This window comes from Ornithorhynchus anatinus, chromosome 7 (genome assembly GCF_004115215.2).
Source record: "Ornithorhynchus anatinus isolate Pmale09 chromosome 7, mOrnAna1.pri.v4, whole genome shotgun sequence".
In the NCBI taxonomy this organism is placed as follows: Eukaryota; Metazoa; Chordata; class Mammalia; order Monotremata; family Ornithorhynchidae; genus Ornithorhynchus; species Ornithorhynchus anatinus.
Window position 1 is genome coordinate 13,654,407 of NC_041734.1, and position 20,584 is coordinate 13,674,990.

The window sequence follows — 20,584 nt, forward strand, 5'->3', positions numbered from 1 at the left end:
CTGAACCAGACACAGACCTTGATCCCCAGAGGGCCCAAATCTAAAAGGGAAAGAAGCTCTGGAGATCTCTGCCTTCAGAGGGGCGATGTACCATGGTCATCTCAGTGTCCCTGGCACTCCACTACTGTGGAGAGAGGCTTCAAAATCAGGGGTAGGAGATAGGGCCTGGGGGCGGGCGCATCCAGGTAGGGAAGCCACCGACAGACTTTACCAATTCTGGGTATCTGATATCACCTGTGATACCCACCTGTGCTGGGTATCCTGTCATCAGCAGGATATGCAACAAAATGTGATGACTTCACAGGTGCCATTTTGTGGAAATAAGTCTGTTTGGCCACTCCTAGAGTATCTCCCTGGTGGGGTGTATGTGTCTGTAGTGGGAGAAAGTCCTGACCTCTCCACTTGCTCCAGACACACTGTACTCACCTTTCAGGTCTGAAAGAACTCTACTGCCATGTCAGAGCCAGACTAGGTATTTAAAATATTAAAACTGGACAAAAAAGCAACCTGATCCCTGCTGGCACCAGACACAGGACAGGGTAACTGAAATTCAGACCACCCAATATAAAACTGAACAGATGGTGACTCTAGGTGCAGGTTCTTTTGTGACGACATGAGAGGTCCCTACAGTCATTTCCCCAGAGCTGCCTAGGACCCCTTGACTTACTCCTTTGTTCTTTCCCTTCTCCCAGTCCCAAAGCACTTTGGGACAGTGTCAAGTCCCTTTGACACTGTCGACCATCCCCTCCTCCTCCATACCTTATCTCACCTTGGCTTCACGGACTCTGTCCTCTCCTGGTTCTCCTCTTACCTCTCTGGCCGATCATTCTCGGTCTCCTTCGCTGGAGCCTCCTCCCCCTCCCAAGTTCCTCAAGGATCAGTTCTTGGCCCTCTTCTGTTCTCCATTTACACTCACTTCCTCGGTGAACTCATCCGCTCTCACGGCTTTGACTACCATCTCTATGCAGATGACACGCAGATCTACATCTCCGCCCCTGTCCTCTCCCCCTCCCTTCAGGCTCGCATCTCCTCCTGCCTCCGGGACGTCTCCACCTGGATGTCGGCCCGCCACCTAAAACTCAACATGAGCAAGACTGAGCTCCTCGTCTTCCCTCCCAAACCCGGTCCTCTCCCAGACTTCTCTATCACCATGGATGGCACGACCATCCTTCCCGTCTCTCAGGCCCGCAATCTCGGTGTCATCCTTGACTCGTCCCTCTCGTTCACCCCACACATCCTATCCGTTACCAAGACCTGCCGGTTTCACCTCTACAATATCGCCAAGATCCGCCCTTTCCTCTCCACCCAAACGGCTACCTTACTGTTACGGGCTCTCGTTATATCCCGGCTAGACTACTGTGTCAGCCTTCTCTCTGACCTCCCTTCCTCCTCTCTCGCCCCGCTCCGGTCTATTCTTCACTCCGCTGCCCGGCTCATCTTCCTGCAGAAACGATCTGGGCATGTCACTCCCCTTCTTAAACAACTCCAGTGGTTGCCTATCGACCTCCGCTCCAAACAAAAACTCCTCACTCTAGGCTTCAAGGCTCTCCATCACCTTGCCCCTTCCTACCTCTCCTCCCTTCTCTCTTTCTACCGCCCACCCCGCACACTCCGCTCCTCTGCCGCCCACCTCCTTGCCGTCCCTCGGTCTCGCCTATCCCGCCGTCGACCCCTGGGTCACGTCCTCCCGCGGTCCTGGAACGCCCTCCCTCCTCACCTCCGCCAAACTGATTCTCTTTCCCTCTTCAAAACCTTACTTAAAAATCACCTCCTCCAAGAGGCCTTCCCAGACTGAGCTCCTCTTCCCCCTCTACTCCCTCTGCCATCCCCCCTTTACCTCTCCGCAGCTAAAGCCTCATTTTCCCCTTTTCCCTCTGCTCCTCCACCTCTCCCTTCCCATCCCCACAGCACTGTACCCGTCCGCTCAACTGTATATATTTTCGTTACCCTATTTATTTTGTTAATGAATTGTACATCGCCTCGATTCTATTTAGTTGCCATTGTTTTTACGAGATGTTCTTCCCCTTGACGCTGTTTATTGCCATTGTTCTTGTCTGTCCGTCTCCCCCGATTAGACTGTAAGCCCGTCAAACGGCAGGGACTGTCTCTATCTGTTGCCGACTTGTTCATCCCAAGCGCTTAGTACAGTGCTCTGCACATAGTAAGCGCTCAATAAATACTATTGAATGAAAGCAATTATACCTGTAATTTATTTATGTTAATGTCTGTCTTCCTCCGCAGACTGTAAGTTGGTTGTGGGCACAAAATGTTTCTGGCTGTTGTTGGATTGTACTCTCCCAAGCTTAGTACAGTGCTCTGCACACAGCAAGCGTTCAATAAATATGACTGAATGAATTATAAACTGTATGGAGCATTCGGGAAGAACAGAAGTACAAGACACATTCCTTGCCCTCAGAGAGCATACTCTTTAGCAGCTAGTCATCTTTATAGAAATGCAGAAGATATGCATCAGGAAATACGCTATCTCTACATAGTCACATACCCTAGATTAATGTAAAAAAAGGAATAATGTGACAAAAAGAGACTCCAGCCATGGTATACTTTATCTTTCTCCTGTTATACTGACTCTCTCTCTTGAAATACTCTTTTACCAAGCATATCCACTTTCTATAAGAGCAGCTACTTTTGAGGGACAAAAACACTATTATGTTATCTGGCAGATAATTAAAACCTCCAGTTCCTAACAAGTCAAATAACTTTTTTTAAAGTATGCAAGACTGCACATTCTCTCAATACCATGATCCTAGAATAGAGGCTATATTATGAGGGCACCAGGGACCCATAAAATGAATGGTAAATCAGTGATAGAAAATGTTATTTTAAATAGGATTTTCATAAAGATTATATCCTTAAATGATTTAAAGAGCTAGATAACACTGGCATGTAGCTAATAAGAATAGCAGAGGGAGATAAAGGAAGAAAGAAATGTTTATAGAAGAAAGAACTGGAATGGGATGGAGAATCAGCAAAGCTGATGCAGTGTATACAAGCAGGAAGTTCCAGATGTTAGGAGCTGCTGAGAAAAGTCTCCCAGCAACTCTAATAAGGGGGTTTTGCAGGGACAGAGTATTACTTGAGAGAGATGATAGTGCTGACAACATCTATGATGATGGGAAGGTTAATGACAAAGCTAAAGACGAGGAGATCGAGGAACATCGCTGAACCGAAACATTAAATGAATCAGTCAATTGTACTTATTGAGCACTTACTGTGTGCAGAACACTGCTCTAAGCGTGTGGTAGAGCAAAATATAACAGACAAGTTCCTGCCCACAATGAGCTTACAGTCTAGAGGGGGAGGAGGCCACAAGGAAGGAAGCTATACACTGCCTAGGGCTGGGCCTCTTTCTTGGGAAGAGACATAATCTTTCTCTCTCCCTGTTTCCCAGCACCCAGAACCCATTATAAAGTCTCCTTCTCCTGCCTGGGGTATACTGATTTCTCATATGAGCTTCTGCAGATATACTATTTGGCAAACAGGGCAAGTGAATCAACCTTGAGAGGTAAAGTGACTTGTTCAAGGTAACCTAGCAGATCGGTACATTTGAGGGTATTTATCAAGCTCTTCCTATGTGCCAAGCGTTTTGCTTAGCACTGTGTTGGAAACAACAGCATGAGATCAGGGCTGTCTCTGTCACTTTCGGGGCCCAGTCTATGAAAGTAAGTAACTTATCTCCATTTTACAGATGAGGAAACTGAGGCAGAGAAGTTGAGTAACTTGCTCAAGGTCACACAGCAAGCCAATGGCAGAGCAGTCTCCTGACTGCCAGTCCTGGCTCCTTTTCAGAAGGTTGGTTTCAGCAAGCTTGGCACCACTTTCCCTGCTCTTGTACTTCTCTCTTTAATCCCTTTACTTCTGAGCCACGGCTATGTCTTGGACGCGAAGGATTACAGTAGTGGTTTCATGGCCTCGGCCCTAAAGCCGCATTGTCCCGGGGCTTGGCTTGTAACTTGCTTGGCCGAGTAGAGTGGGGAAGGGCTCCAGCAGTGGCAGGAGGGTCTCCACTCATTCTAGAATGTTGGGAATGTGGCTGTTGTGACTCTTGGACCCTGGACAGCCCTGCCTTTATCATATGAAGCCTTGAGAACGGCTCTCACAAGCACAGCATTCTTGATCCTCTGGATTCTAAGCTCCTTGTGGGAAGGGAATGTGTCTACCAACTTTTTTGTATTGTAAACTACCAAGCAGTACAGTGCTCTGCACACAGTAAGTGCTCAGTAAATTCAATCAATTGATTATACATCATTGTTCTGGTGTTTTTGTTGTTTCTTCCTTATGTATTTCAAGCTTTCCTCAGGAGCCCATTGTCAACTTCCCAGCCCTCTCCTTCTAGATTGCTAGCTCCTTGAGAGCCAGGTTACATTTCTTTTTTATTCTTTTTTTTTTTGCAGTCTTTCCAGGCACTTCATACAGTGTTTTGCAAAGAGCAGGCCCTCAGTTAACATTGCTGAATGAAAAAACTAGCACCACAGCTGATCTCTGAGCAATCCCGCTTTCTGTGAACATCCAAATTGACAAATTATTTAGGCAGTTTTATAAAGAATCCTATCCCTAGGACACTTGGCTCTCTGAAGCCTAGGGGAGCCACTTTGGTGGTACTTTGCACTCAAAAAAAATACCACCTAGCTGAACCTGCTGAGAATTTCCAAATAACTTTACTGCCTCAAAGTAATCAATTATTTCTCAGGACAACAGGCTCCCAAACCCCAGAAATGCTGTGGGGATCATCTGATCCCTTGGGATGACCATCCAATACTTCCTTAAGCTTGTGAGGATTTCTTCCCAAGAGCTTATTTTTCCCCATCTTTTATTCCTTTGGGGACAACAAAAAGCAAAACAGAAAAAGAGAAAGAATGATCTTGTCTGAGTACTTGTATAGAACTAACAATGTGAAACAAGAACCAGAGGAAAGTGTTGGCATTCAGGCAGCCAGGATACAATGAGTAGTTTCTTTTGCTCAGTCAGCAATTCAGTCAACAGTGAGGACTCCGGGAATCTTTGGAGGTCGTAATCAGTGAGATCCCTTATCCTTGAAGAGCTCACAGGCTCATTTCTGGGCCTGAGCAGGAGTAGTCCGGGGGGAGAGCGCTATGGTGGGGGCTGCCAGGAGCTCAGCACACCCCCATCTGTCAACTGGTCAAACTGAACTCTGGCCTTCTGACCAAGAGCCCACTGCTTGCCATGAAAGAAAGAGGCAGTCACTGTACCACCACCTGCTAGAAAGTGGGAGAGGAAGAGAAGTCACATTTGGATTTGTACCCTTTATTCACCCCTCCCTCAGCCCCACAGCACTAACGTACATATCCAAAATTTATTTATTTACATTACTGTCTGTCTTTCCCTCTGGACTGTAAGCTTGTTCATTCATTCAGTAGTATTTATTGAGCACTTACTATATGCAGAGCAGTGTACAAAGCGCTTGGAATGTACAAATCGGTAACAGATACAGTCCCTGCCCTCTGACGGGCTTACAGTCTAATCGGGGGAGACGGACAGACAAGAACAATAGCAATAAATAGAATCAAGGGGATGAACATCTCATTAAAATAGCAAATAATTGCTATGTTATGTTATGGGCATAACATATGGGCATAACATATAATATGGGTATAAATTGTTATAGGCAGGGAACATGTCTACCAACTCTGTTGCATTGTACTCCGCCAAGAGGTTAGTTCAGTGCTCTGCACATAGTAAGTGCTCAATAAATATGATTGATTGTTAATAATGCCTGGCACCTAGCCAGGGACAGTCCACAGTCCAGGTAGCCAAGAAGTGGTAGTGCCTAGAAGCAGTAATTAAACTACTGGGTTTTCTCAGCCTTTTTTGGTCTGGAAGCAAATTATTAAAAATCTTACTTCTTAAAGTCCATCATTGGGAAATTTCAATTACTGAAATCAGAAATGATCCTTGACAGATTCAATTGTCACTGAATCATTCACCAGCTCTGGTCAACAAATACCCAGCCCAGACCCCATTTCAGCATCAACGCCGACTGCTATAGATGCCTAATGAATCTGTCTGGTGTCAGGCTCTGCCTCTAACATTCAGAATGAAAACCTTCTTGATCCAGAGAATCCCTAGGAGGGCAGGGTGGATCTGGGAACCCAACCTATGGGAGCTGACAGACCAGATGGAAGCCAAATAGAAATCAATCAGAAACGCTGGGAGGGTCTGGAAATCGCCCAGTCCTTCTCTCCTTCCCCTCAGGCCTGCTGGCCATCGCCATCCAGATGGAACCTTAGAAGAAGGCTGCCAGTGGCCTAACCCCTTGCTTACATTTTGTTGCCCTGAGGCCAGGATCATTCTGTCCACAGGACAATTCTGGACAACAATCTTACACCTTTAACCGTTTTACCCTTTGGGGCAAGCAGGATCTGACCCACTGCCACGTGGGAAGTAAGGGGAGGGTGGGAACTAAGCCAGACTTGCATTCATACACTATAATGGTCATACCTGCTCCCTGAAAAAATCTTAAGAGTAGCATCTCAGATAGACACTGATAGCAAGGAAATGTAATGCTATTTCTGTCCAAAAACCAGGGAACTGTTGAAAGAGAAAATCCTCTAGACCCACATCTACAACGGTAAACTCAAAACTCATAGGTGAGAATTCTTTTCCTCAAAAGGCCTAGATGAGTCTTTCAGATGACTATCCATTCAGAGCCTTATAATCTCTCATTTTCCCTATCTGCAATTTATTTTAATATTTGTGCCCAACTCTAGAATGTAAGCTTCTTTCTGGGCTGGGATCGTGTCTACCAACTCTACTGTACGATACTCTCCCAAACACCTAGTACAGTGTGCAGTACCCAGAAAGTGCTCAACAAATATCACTGACGATTGATAAGGTAAAGGTTCCCCCTCCCTCAACTCCACTTTCCGCACATGCATGTGCAAATTACCTTATTGAGCATGACCAATTTTTTTCATTTTGTCCATTTTATCTAAGTAGTTATTATACCCTCAAGGCCAATATCTGTACTGGAATAATTACTGTACAGTTTTCTCTGAGCACAGTACTACTGCACTCAGTGGGCTTTCATCAACATTAATTCTAACGGGATGATGTTGCATACATTTTTAATAGCACTGGGGATAAGAGCACAAGATCAAGGGCTGAAATGAACGTAAATAAGAACTGTAAGGTAATAAACTGACAGAATCATGATCAAATACAGAAATGGGAGTTGAGAGTTTTAGGGCATGATCTTGTGAAATGCTTGTCGCTAGTGAGGAAGGAAAAACAATCAATAAATGGAATTTATTGAGGGCTTACTGTGTGCAGAGCACTATACACTAAGCTTTAGGAGAACATAATACAGTTGATAGACAGGACCCCTGACCATCAGGAGCTAACAATCTAGAAGGGGAGAGCGACAATAAAATAAATTACAGATAGGGGAAGCAACAGAGTAGAAGGACATATACATAAGTGTTCTGGGGGGTGGGGCTGAGTATCAAAGTGCCTGAGTGTATGTGTGCAAATACCTAGAGGATGCAGAAAGGAGGGAAAATAGGGTGTGGAGATGAAAAGTTAAGTCAGGGAAGACGTTCCTGGAAGTGAGATGATTTTAGAAGGACTTGGGTGAAGGGGAAAGTAGTGGACTCTCGGCCGTGAAGGGGGAGGGAGGTTGGTATTAGAGGAGTGAAGAGTGTAGTCTGGGTTCTTGGCAAGGGCAAGAATGCTACAAATGCCACCTGATGTAACAAATTAAGGAATCTTGAAATATGATGCAAACACATGGCTTCTAGGGACACTACTATCGCCTTACATTTTATTTCTATCAGAGAATGTGCTCCTGATGTTTGGGTAAAGTGGTCACAGTCTTAAGAGAGTGCAAAAGTACAATATATCTAACTAGGAAAGGAAGTACATAAAAATGCAAATAGTCCTTCAAAGGAGGGGCCAGGTCTTTCTTTTAAGGTATGCTCCCAAATGCCTGGAATAGGGCTGCCTCTGCATTCAGAAGCCTTTGAATACTGTTCATGGCACTGAAATGTCAAAAAGTCACTTTTTTTTTTTTTTAGAAGTGGCCTGTTTTATGTGTCTCTTATTCATTTGCTCCTGTCAGTTAGTCAGGAAATCATATTTATTGAGCGGTTACTGTATGCAGAGCACTGTACTCAGAGCTCGGGAGAGTACAATATAACAATAGACACATTCCTTGCCCATAATCTTATAATCTAGAGGGGTAGACTGGAAGCTCTTTAATGAGTGCCTTTGGGAGGTAATATCTGTCATGAGTTTGCCAAATCCCTTGCTTCACTTCCTCCCTTTTGGTTTGCCCTAATCTTGGCCATTTCACTGGCATTTCCCTGCCATCAGAGGATGGGTGAGGAGACAGCCAAGAGATAAAATTGAAGTTAATACATTTCTGGTGCTTTACTCCCCATTCTTCCTGTTGAATCTCTTTTTCAGAGAACTCATTTTTCCCTAACATAGGGAAAGACAGGCTAATGCCACAATGAACAGGGCTATAAGCCTACAACATGCTCAATAAACTTTTGGTGTAAAAAGAATATATTCAGGGTTATCTACTCTGCAACAGAGCAATGAAAAACTCTGCACCCAGGTAGGTTGCTATCTTTCCAAAAGCACAGTGCTAAATAACAACTTAAATGGAAGTTTTAACAACTGCTCTAAATTGGAAATTGATATTACACATTCTACCAATACTGATAGCTTCTGGTAATCCCTCCCACAGATTTCTTCCATTTCTCTAAATGATCAAGAGATTGTTATATTTACAACTTTCACTTTAACTGGCTTTGGAATATTAGGTCAGAGCTGGGTTGTGCCAGAGCCATCTAGTGCCAGTGGAGAGACATTATGTGGGTTGGATTTTGAGCTTTGCCAACTGCAGTCCAAGCCTGATCATGGTGTGGTAACTCTCAAGTTTTACAGAGGAAGTATTTCCTACTGCACTTGGTTGGAAAAAGCAGGACAGTGGTTCAACTCCGTATTTCATCGAGGCTGGTGGGGGCATCACAGTGAAGGAACAATCAAAATCAAGTAAATCTTTTCCCTGAAGCTCAAGGGAAAAGGCTACTCAAAAGCATGCATGATGTTTTTCCACTGCTCCAGTGGTATTTTATCCCAAATAGTTCAACTCAAACTACACTCACTTAAAAGGGACAGGGCGGGAGCGGGGTGGGAGAGGGAGAGTGTATTTTACTTTCAGAACCCTTGAAGCAACGACTGGCAGCACATTTGGTTCTGTATCTTAAAAACCTCACCAGTTTAAAAATAATATTACAAATGCTCAAGGTTATCACCAAGTACTTAACTAGTCTCTCCTTCTAGACCACTGTCTCTCCTTCTACACTGTGACCTCATTGTGGGCAAGAATTTGTTTGTTGCTATATTTTACTCTCCCAAGGGTTAGTACAGTGCTTTGCACACAGTAAGCACTCAGTAAATACAATTGAATGAATAACACCAAGGAATACTATTTTACAATTCAGTTCTCTCAGTCATCCTCAATCCTGAGGTGATGGCAGAGTTCCTGACGAAGGTCTCATTAGGATGACATAAAAGGTCAAACAATCTTCTTAAATCTTACTATAAATCCAAGCAACTGGATGTCCACCTAATAAGTAAACTTTGATTACACAATGAAATCACATGCTAATATTATGAACTTTGATGAAAAGTTTGGACCTCAAGGAAAAAATGATTCCCCTCCAGCATGCATTTTTATAGTGAATTATTGCTACCATCAAGGCTTTCTTCAAATTACTTTTGTACACTACTAAGTATAACTACATCCATGGAAGCTTGAAAACAAAATCTGTTTCTTTGCCAAATACCAATTTCCACTTGCACCTTATGCCCTGTTGTATTTATTGTGGGGTTGCTCATAAACACAACACTGCTCTACGTGGCTTTTTTGGTTTCAAAGTCAATGTGGAAACAGGTATTTTTAAATCCACACATGTAAGCATGTACTTGAAGTTACATCCAGATACAAATAACTCAAGAGAAGACAGTCAAAGTTCCACCAGAAGCCGTTTATCCATTTCTTTAAATATTAAGCATAGATCTACAGCCCATAGATTCATTTTCTCAAGAGGAATTTCAAAAATCCTTCTAAAACTCCATTTTTCCCTTTAAAATCCACGGACAAAAAAATGAAGATTGTTTCATGAAAGTAAACACAAAAATGAAAACAAAACAACGTATCCAACTTGTTACTTTGGGTTGGCCATGTGGATATCACTTTTCTGAATGTGCACTGAGCACTGGACCAAACACTGAAACAGAAGCTAGGAAGCTAATTCCAATCACCCATTCCTTTCCCAAAAGCTAACTACGGGCGAGGGACTACCAATCCCAGTATCCCTCAGTGCCTAAGGCCTTTTGGAAAAGTGGCGGGTGTTATCTAATGGGAAGCCTGGAATTTAGCCAATCAGTGTACCAAATTGAAGCTGTTAGCTATTTTACTGCTTTTCAAGACAGCTGCAGAAGTCTCCAGAGCTCTATTCAACACATTCACACTTTTTCTCCTCCTCCCCTCATGCTTTTCTCTTGAAAGAACTGACCCAAACCACATGATCTGGAAAAGCAAGTTTAAAGCTAAAATATTGTATTGCTGCTAATTTATTGCCTGTGCTGGGTTGCCAGATATTAGAAGAGTGGGTCACTGTTTCATTAATTTGATATAAAAAGCTTGTTCTTTGAGCTTGCTAAAGTGTACCTCTCAGCTTTGGTTTTATGGTAATTTGTGTCTCTGCTACAGAATGGACTTCACAAATCTCCCCCATTAAGAATTATTCCCTGCTTGCCTCTGGTGAGTCTATTTTATATAGGGAAGGAGCAAGAGAACTTTCCTAGAAGACATGTCCAATGAATCTCTGATATAAGCCATATGTTGTTTAACATTATTTGGCTTATGGCTCAGTTTTCTACCTTTCCTTTGCTTATGTCATAGTACATACAAATTTTCACATCTGGCAATACTTTGGGTGTCCGTCATGAGTAGGTTCTTCATACTGAGCTGTTTTGGCCAACATTTGGATAAGGTCTCTTTGGACCAGGTTCGAAACAGAAAGCCCCTTAAGGTGTTCAGTGAAATCTCACTGCAATGTCAACTGAAGCAGCTCAATAAGGAGCAAGTACAGCCCATTCTAAAAATATATATCATCTATGCTCACACGGTCAGGAATAAGCATCCTAACAACTTGAACAAATGATACTTTATGTGTTCCATTACAAGGCATTCTCATTAATTTAGGGGAAAATTAAAACTTTCACACAAGAACTGGTGCTGACACATAAGACAGTTTTTCAGCGGTACGTTAACTCAACCAATACTTTATCTCAGGTTTATGGGCTAGGTTATAAATGGCCTTACAGACAGTTGGATGAGTGAAGGGAAGACACACAAAATTGAAAAATTCAATAGTTTAAATACTGCAACTTTCATTGCAAACACCAGCTAACCCACGTTAGGTATCTGAGTTTTGCTCAAATGAGACTTACAAAAAGAACAGTAATAATGATAATAATCATCGTAATTGTGGTATTTGTTAAGCACTTACAGTGTGCCAGGCACTGTACTAAGTGCCGGGGTAGACACAGGATTAACAGGTTGGACACAGTCTCTGTTCCACATAGGGCTTCCAAACGCAATCCCCATTTACGGAAAAGGCAACTGAGGCACAGAAAAGTGAAATGATTTGCCCAAGGTCACACAGCAGACAACTGATGGTGCTGGGATTATAACCTATGTTCTTCTGACTCCCAGACCCATACTGTGTCCATTAGGCCACAGAAAAAGACTTTGCTATCCTTGGGCACAGGGAATATGTCTACCAAATTCTATTGCACTGTACTCTCTCAGGTGCTTAGAACAATGCTCTGCACACAGTAAGGGTTCAATAAATATCAGTGATTGACTGGGGCAACAGTTAGTAGCATGTGATGGGGTTCAGAGTAGAGAAGCAGCGTGGCTCAGTGGAAACAGCCTGGGCTGCGGAGTCAGAGGTCATGGGTTCGACTCTCGGCTCTGCCACTTGTCAGCTGTGTGACTGTGGGCAAGTCACTTAATTTCTCTGTGCCTCAGTTACCTCATCTGTAAAATGGGGATTAACTGTGAGCCTCACGTGGGACAACCTGATTACCTTGTATCTCCCCCAGTGCTTAGAACAGTGCTCTGCACATAGTAAGTGCTTAACAAATACCAACATTATTATTATTACTGCTCTGGGTTTCCAGGGCTTGATGGCCAACTGGTCTGTGCAAGCAAAAGGCACCTGGCCAACAGGAGTATACTGATTAGACTCAATTTGAATACTAATGAAGAGTAAACTCATGAAATAGATATTCAAGGTAAACAAGCATTAAGGCTTCCTTTAGGCGAACAAGAACACAAGCACTGACTTTTCAGTCAGTAATAGGAAGAAAAAAACCTGGGGAAAGCAGGGACAAATGATCCTCTTGCCAACAAGAAAGCCTGGCCAGCTAGTTTATATAGAATACAGGAGAAGATCGAATGGTCTGGTAGGTGGGTATGGATACAAAAGATTTTGACAATTTTACAGGACGGAAGGCTCCAAAGAGAGAAAGGCAAGGAGGGAGAGAAAAAAAAATCTTGTCATTTGGTAATCCAGTGGTAATATCACCAGAATAAGCCCTCCATACAGGTAGGACAACCTATTACTGGAACTCTCAATCAGAGAATTTCTCATCACCAGGCTCATCTTCATTGGTATTGACTGACTCACGGTATTTTACTGGGCAAAAGACCTGGAGGAATTTGCAGACTAATGAGGAAGACAGACAAATACAAACTGTGAACATAAAATGGGGACAAGAGTAAAAACAGGTTCAACTGGTAATGACAAAAGTAAGCAAAAATGAATAATTAAATGGAATAAACAAACCAGTGGCCTGAATAGAACTCTGAAGGGGGCATACAGACAGCCTACAACTCTGCCATAGGTACTACGGGCCCTGACGTTGTAATAATAATGACATTTGTTAAGCGCTATGTGTTCAGCACTGTCCTAAATGCTGAAAGCTCACCTCCTCCAGGAGGCCTTCCAGAACAAAGTCCCCCTTTTCCTCTGTTCTCCCTCCCCTCCCCATCACCCCCACTTGTTCCCTCTGCTCTACCCACCTTCCTGCCCCACAGCACTTGTGAGTATATCTGTATGTATTTATAATTCTATCTATTTTTATTAATGATGTGTATCTATCTATAATTCTATTTATTTATATTGATGCTATTGATGTCCGTTTACTTGTTTTGATGTCTGTCTCCCCTCTTCTAGATTCCATCTCCCCCCTTCTAGACTGTGAGCCTATTGTGGGCAGGGATTGTCTCTATTGCTGAATTGTACTTTACAAACGCTTAGCACAGTGCTCTGCACACAGTAAGCACTCCATAAATATGATTGAATGTATAAATGCTGAAGCAGAAGAAAGGTGCTGTGCTTCTTTCTATTGCTGCTGAAAGAGCTGTGGATGTGAACTCAGCTTTTCAGATTTCTAAATTGGTCTAATTTAGGGCTAAATTCACTTAAAAAAAAACCTAAGGGGAGGCGGGGAGAATACGTTTCTGGTTTCAGAATGGCACAGCAACTTGAGAACGCTGACTTCTGAATTAGGTCATCCTTTAATCCATCAACATGCAGCAAACACACACATACAACCCTACCAAATGTCATCCACATACTCAAGATGTATTTCATTTCCAACAACAGAATGGATGACCTTTTTTTTTTTTTTAAAAAAAAAGGTATTTATTAAGCACTTACTATGGTATCAGGCACTTTACTAAGCACTGGAATAGATTTGAGTTAATCAGGTTGAACCCAGTCCATGTCCCAGATGGGGCTGACAGTCTTAATCTCCATTTTACAGATGAGATAACTGTGGCACAGCAAAGTTAAATGACAAGCCTGAGGTCACACAGCAGATCAGTGATGGAGCTGGAATTAGAATCCAGGTCCTTCTGATTCCCAGGCCTGTGCTCTATCCACTTGAGGCAATGATGTTTCTAAGGCTTCACTGCATTCCTTCCGATTTGTTTAATGAATCTTCAAAATTTACTTCAAATGGGACAATTCTGTCCAGAACAAAGTGGCAATACAGTGCACAGCTCTGATTAACTCAGCCAGAACAAGTTGCATAACTGCCCTGGACCCCTATAAAAAAAAGATGATTCCTTGGTGTGGCTAGGAAAAAAAGAACACAAAATAAATTCCTCCACCCAACTTTTTTTTAAGCACCAAGTGGAAAAGATTCCAGGTAGCCACAGCCGAAGAATCCTTTTCATTTTTAACACAATACAGCAGAAAGCATTTAATAAAAGAATGGACTGTTATTACAGTGAATTAACAGTTTCCATTTCTTGGTTGTTGTGAAGTACGTATCCCGATAGGATCTCCGGGTGCCGCGTTTGAGGGACTCCCCACTGTTTTAATTCATACCCCATGACGGCACAAAAGGACTTCACGTAAACACAGCCAATAGTGCCATGAGTAACCAACTCTGTTTCCATCAGAAGCTCTTTCAACTGCGTAAGAGGCCTGCACTCTAATAGATGTCCCGGGCTAACGTTAACCAGCTACAGCTGGCTCACGGCTATAAAAAGCACTAATGAAAACATAAATACTAACTTCTCCACCCTGCTTTAGCCGGGACGTCAAAGGCAGTCCTTTCCAAGGGCTGTGTGAATGAACGGGCTGCTCTGAACCGGACCGGGCTGCTTCTCGGAAGTTTGTTTACTGAACAGCGTGTGCAGAGAGAGAGAGACATACCGAATGTGGGGGCTGAGGGGAGGGAACATACAGGAGATGACAGAAATCACATGATCTGCTGGCTCAAGAAACCAGTTTTCCCGACAGCGTTGGATAGGGTTCTTTTCGGCAACAAACTGGAGGTGGAAAAAAAAAGTCAGAAACAAACATGTACTCCTTTTTTTTTTCTTTTAAAGATGGACACACAAAAACCCATAAAGTCCTCAGTTTTCTTTGAGAATAAATATGTTTTCAATTAAAATATGAGAATGCATGAGAGAGAAATGGCTGCCTTAGGGATTGTATTAAAGCCTCTTCTTAGTTACATGGCTGTATTATCCGAGTGGCCCTCAAAACAAACTACTTAAAGGGAGGTGCCTACCCTTATGGAGAAGCAGCCTAGCTTAGTGGAAAGAGTATGGGCTTGGGAGCTCACAGCCACTCAGGTCTGCTTACTGTTATACTGTAATCTCCCAAGCGCTTAGTACAGTGCTCTGCAACACATTAAGCTCTCAATAAATATGATGGAATGAATGAAGCAATCCAGCAGGGTGGACAGCTGAAGTGAACTACTCCAAAATCTTGGTCAGTTTTCTGGGTGGCCGAACTAACCAGAGCTGGCTCGTGGTCAGCATGCACTTCCGGGGTGACTCTCACCCGGTTGAAGACTCTAATGGGTTTGGGGAGTGGAAGCTTGAAGTGGGGGTGGGAGGGAACGGGGAGGGCAAGCCAGAGCTCACCCCCTCTTCCTGCAGCTTATTTGGATCCCTTCTCAGCTCTGCTAGTGTTGTTAAGATCCTGCAACAGTGGTCACATGGAATTAAATGGAGCCAATGGATGCTCCTGGAGTGGCCACAGTGGTGGTCCACACTCTAATCCAGCCCTACTGGAGCCCACTTGGTCCTCAGTTAGTGAGATTGTTTTCGCAGGGCATTCTGCAACACCTCATCCTCAACAACTAATGCAGAACATTCCCTAGTACTATTCATTTGAACGGTTTTCAATGATCTCACAGAGAACAACGGATCACCATTCTTCCCATGCACTGCTTCCTTCATGCTCTGGAAGACAAATGACTTAGGTAAAGAGAGAATGCTTGTCCCAGGGCAGGGAAGTAGTAAGTCTGCAGTCACAGTGACTTCTGTGAGCCCGTTATTGGGCAGGGATTGTCTCTGTTGCTGAATTGTACACTCCAAGCACTTAGTCCAGTGCTCTGCATAGTAAGCGGTCAATAAATACTATTGAATGAATGGAGTAATGTATTTTACTTTTTCTCGGCCTCCATCTCCCGGTTAGAGTAATAGTTATTTTCTAAAATACCTTGGTGTATAGAATGTTGATAATATTTTATGACATTATTAGAAGGGTAGGCATTTCCCTAGACTTCTCTTCTCCAGGTTAAACCATCCCAACTGTTGGAATCTTTTCCTCATAGAACCTATTACACAGCCTGCAGTCACCTTTGTCATTGTTTCCTTATCTCCTAGTTTCTCTCTGTCTTTTTAGGAGGGGGGTGACAAAAACTGGACCCAGGATTATACTAACCTTCTGACTAATGCAAAGTGGGGAATTCACTGAGAAGTGTCATGCCTTGCACTCGTCTCTTATTAAACTGCATCTTGCTTCATAGACCTGCTTCCCAAGTTTGTCTAGCTCATTCATTTTATTTGTCTCTTCCAAGCTCACACAAATGTGGTGCCCTGTTGCTTATTCCTGACCAGGTCACCAATAGAGAAACCCAGGTCCCTCCTCTTGAAAGATCCCCAGGTGGACTCCAAGCTAATGAACACCATTCTTTAAGTCCAACTTGTGGGTTGGCTGTGCATTTCCCCATATATTCACCTGAGCAAGAAGTTTATTTGATCCCTGGGTTGGACTGGCAACAATCAGCCAGTTAGACTGATTGAATTATTACTTTATGGCTGCATCATGGAGATGCTGCCTGCTCTTGAACAGATCACGTCTTTGGCCTCTGCCTCGGTTCCTCTATCTAAACAGAGGGAAGTTACACATAACCCACCTCCCAAACCCACTAAGGATATGATAAGAAAGAAGGGATCCCTTGAAAGATTTTGACTGGAAGCTGCTAAAAGTCACTTCAAAGATAACTCTTTAAAAATCTATCACTATGGGAAGTATTCCGACATACTACCTATGAAGCGGATTGGGAAAGTCGGAAGGTGGGTGGGAGAAAGGAGGTGGAGGCAGAGGGAAGAGGAGTCTTGTTTAAATACAAAGGCTTATGTTTCTTCTACCTTGAGAAATCTCATTTCAGCCTTTGTCTTTGCACCCCTGTGGTAACTGAAGCAGCAAGGCTTAATAGAAAGAGCATGGGACTGGAAGTCAGAGGACCTGGGTTCTAATCCTAGCTTTACCACTTGCCTGCCATGTGACCTTGAGCAGGTCACCTAACTTCTCAGTTTCCTGATCTGTAAAGTGGGGGTTCAATTCCTCTCCTCCTGCCTACTTAGGCCACGAATCCTGTGTGGGATGGGGACTGGGTTGGACTTGATCATCTTGTATCAACTAGTGCTCAGTATAGTGCCTGGCACATAATAAATGCTTAACACCATTATTATTATTAGTCTAATAATCACACTCAAGGAAATCTGCCTGCCTGACAAAGAACTCCCTCTAACAAGTGAGTCTCAAGTATGGCTACCCAATAATTTGGAAGCCACTGCCCACAAAATAATCCAAGTTACAAATGGTCCCACTGAAAATTTTGATTTTTCCAAATAACTGAAATTCTGTTTGCCCCAACATAAAGCCATTTTTCACTCCGAGTCTTATGTAAAAACAAGGCCACCACAAAAACACTGTGGGGGCCACAGTAGCAGCCACAGCAAAATATCCTCTGGGAACCACTGCTCTAGAAATTGCCCACAATGTTGGGTATGGCCAGAACTGGAGGTGGCCCAGGACTGGATTTACCAGTAATTATGCTGTCTCCCATGAAAAACTTCTGAAACTGTTTGGTTTATCTTACTTCTTGGGTAGCCTCACAACCCTTTGTCCTTCCAGTGGACTGCTGAATATCTGCAGAGGGAAGCAAAGTGACAGACTCTTCGCAGGTTTTTCTGAGAGTATTTTACCCCTGCCATGTGAGGGAAAGTAAAAGACTACATAGACTTAGTCACTCCATGGCCTCTCTTCCCACCCAACATCCTCTCTCCCCAGCTCTAGATGCTTCCCTTCAGATGTTCTACACAAGCAGCTATGCTTTGGAAAGTTGGAAGAGGTCAAGCTAAACTTCTATAGCCTTCCTATAAAGTTAGTTTGGAACAGGAGAGAGGGCTGTGGGTTAGGAAGTCACAGCTCCTGGTTCAGGCTTATTTATTCATGACACTGTTTCCCCTTCCTTCACCCACTCCATGGTCCTTCCTCTCCTCAAACCCATCCTTCCTCTTCTCTTCCCCAGCCCCTGTCTCCAAACCACAACATCTCTAGGAGACTTCATTTGAAAAATCAGAAAGTGGCTTCCTATTGATCCTTTTTTCAGAGTGCAGCTTTTTCTCATTTCTCTTAAATGAAATTTCCCTGATCTTATTCCTTTCCCAGTATGATTCTGGTTCCTCTTTTAGGGTTATTTCTATCATTTGACTTTTCCTTCTCAGCACAAATCTTTGTCCCACCACAAAGTTAGTTTTCTTTTCCCTCTCTTTCTGCTACCTCCTCTCTGAAATTTTGTCCGGCTCCCTCTTACCCGGCTTCTCTTTTTCTCCTGCCCAAATAAAGAGGTGAGAGTCCTCTTCTCCCCTGCAATCCTTGCTCTCCCCTTCCTTATAAGCACTGCACTTCCATGAGTGCTCTTTAACTACTTTCTCCCTTTCTTCAGAGCGCCCATAGTCCTTTTCCATCTTCTACTGGCCCGTCTCAATTATTATAACAATAACTTTGTTAGTTGTTAACCTCTTACTATGTGCCAGGCACTGTACTAAGTGCTGGGGTGGATATATGCAAATCGAGTTGAACACTGTCTCTGTCCCACAGGGTGCTCTTACTCTCGATCCCCATTTTACAGAGGAGCTGACTAATGTACAGAAGTGAAGTGACTTGTTCAAGGTCACAAAGGATTAGAACCTATGACCTTGACTCCCAGGCCCATGCTCTATCCACTCTGCCAAACTGCTTCTCAATCTCTTACTCTGCACTATTTCCTCTTCTTTTAAGTTCCTCTCTTCCCCCACCTATTGTCACTTCCACTCTATTAAAAAGACTGTTGGGAGCAGAGTACTCCCAGTCATTGGCGAAAAGATCCTAAAAGAAAGAGCAGGGTAGCTGCATCTCCCTCAGTTCTGTTGTTGCTCATCAACGTCATTATTAATCCTGCATTCATGGCTATGAAGCAGCATGGCTAATGGAAAGCGTACAGGTCTAGGGGTCAGAAGGACCCGGGTTCTAATCCCAGCTCTGACACTTGTCTGCTGTGTGACCCTGGGCAAGTCAGTTAACTTCTTTGTGCTTTAGTTACCTCATCTGTAAAATGGGGATTAAGACTGTGAGCCCCGTGCAGGTCAGGGACTGTGTCCAACCTGATAGGTTTGTATCGACCCCAGTGCTTAGTACAGTGCCTGACATATAGTAAGCACTTAAATACCATAAAATAAACAAACATAGCTATCAATTCAAAGGGCAATATAGGATCTTCAGAACATGGAAAAGATACCATTTACTTCCTTGAGGAGCTTACCTCTTCAGCTGGTTGCTCAAGATATTTGTCTTGCTCTAGCAGCCCATTATCCATCTCTCACCACCATTTGCTATATTCCCACATTATTCATTCCATTAATCAATCAATCAATGCTATTTATTGTGTGCTTACAATGTGCCGATTACTGAACTAAGCGCTTAGGGGAGTACACTATGACAGAGTTGCTAGAACATGTTTCTTGCCCACAAGGAAATTCCAGTCTAGAGGGAGAGACAGAGAAAAAAATAAATTATGGATATGTACATAAGTGCTATGGGGCCTAGGGAGAGGTGAAAATCAAGTGCTGAAAAGGTACAGATCTAAGTACACAGGCGATGCAGAAGGGAGAGGGAGTAGTAGAAATGAAGGCTTAGTTGGGATAGGGCCTTGGAGGAAATGTGATTTTAATAAGGTTTTGAATGCGGGAAGAGAGGTGGTCTGTCAGATATGAAGCTCTCTCATTCACCCCACACATCCAATCTGTCACCAAGACCTGCCGGTCTCACCTTTATAATAGCACCAAGATCCGCCCTTTCCTCTCCACCCAAACAGCTATCTTACTGGTACTGGCTCTCATAATATCCCGGCTGGATTATTGTGTCAGCCTGCTCTCTGATCTCCCTTCCTCCTGTCTCTCCCCGCTCCAGTCTATTCTTCATTCCGCTGCCCGGATCATCTTCCTGCAGAAACGCTCTGGGCATATCACTCCCCTTCTTAAAAACCTCCAGCGGTTGCCTATCAACCTCCGTACGAAACAAAACCTTCTCACTCTAGGCTTCAAGGCTCTCCATCACCTTGCCCCCTCCTACCTTCTCTCTTTCCACTGCCCACCCCATAGGCTCCACTCCTCTGCCGCCCACCTCCTCACTGTCCCCCGTTCTCACCTATCCCGCCGTCGACCCCTGGCCCACGTCCTCCCACTGTCCTGGAACGCCCTCCCTCCTCACCTCCGCCAAACTAACTCTCTTCCCCTCTTCAAAGCCCTATTGAGAGCTCACCTCCTCCAACAGGCCTTCCCAGACTGAGCTTCCCCTTTTCCCTCTGCTCCCTCTGCTGCCTCTCTGCCCCCCCTTCGCCTCCCCTCAGCTAAGCCCCTTTTACTCCCTTTCCCTCTGCTCCTCCC

The 20,584-nt window shown here is 43.9% G+C and overlaps 1 protein-coding gene across 5 annotated transcripts in view; it reads right to left on the reverse strand.

Annotated features, from left to right (window-relative positions):
• Positions 1–20,584, reverse strand: part of SPIDR (scaffold protein involved in DNA repair) — a 318,346-nt gene that overhangs the window by 67,841 nt on the left and 229,921 nt on the right. Inside the window, exon 1 of one of the 5 annotated variants that reach the window (XM_029068243.2) lies at positions 14,649–14,771. The exons of the other annotated variants lie outside the window; for them this stretch is intronic. The gene's annotated coding sequence lies outside the window, so the exon portion shown is untranslated. Of the gene's footprint in view, positions 1–14,648; positions 14,772–20,584 lie in introns of those variants that run through there. 5 annotated transcript variants of the gene reach the window in all.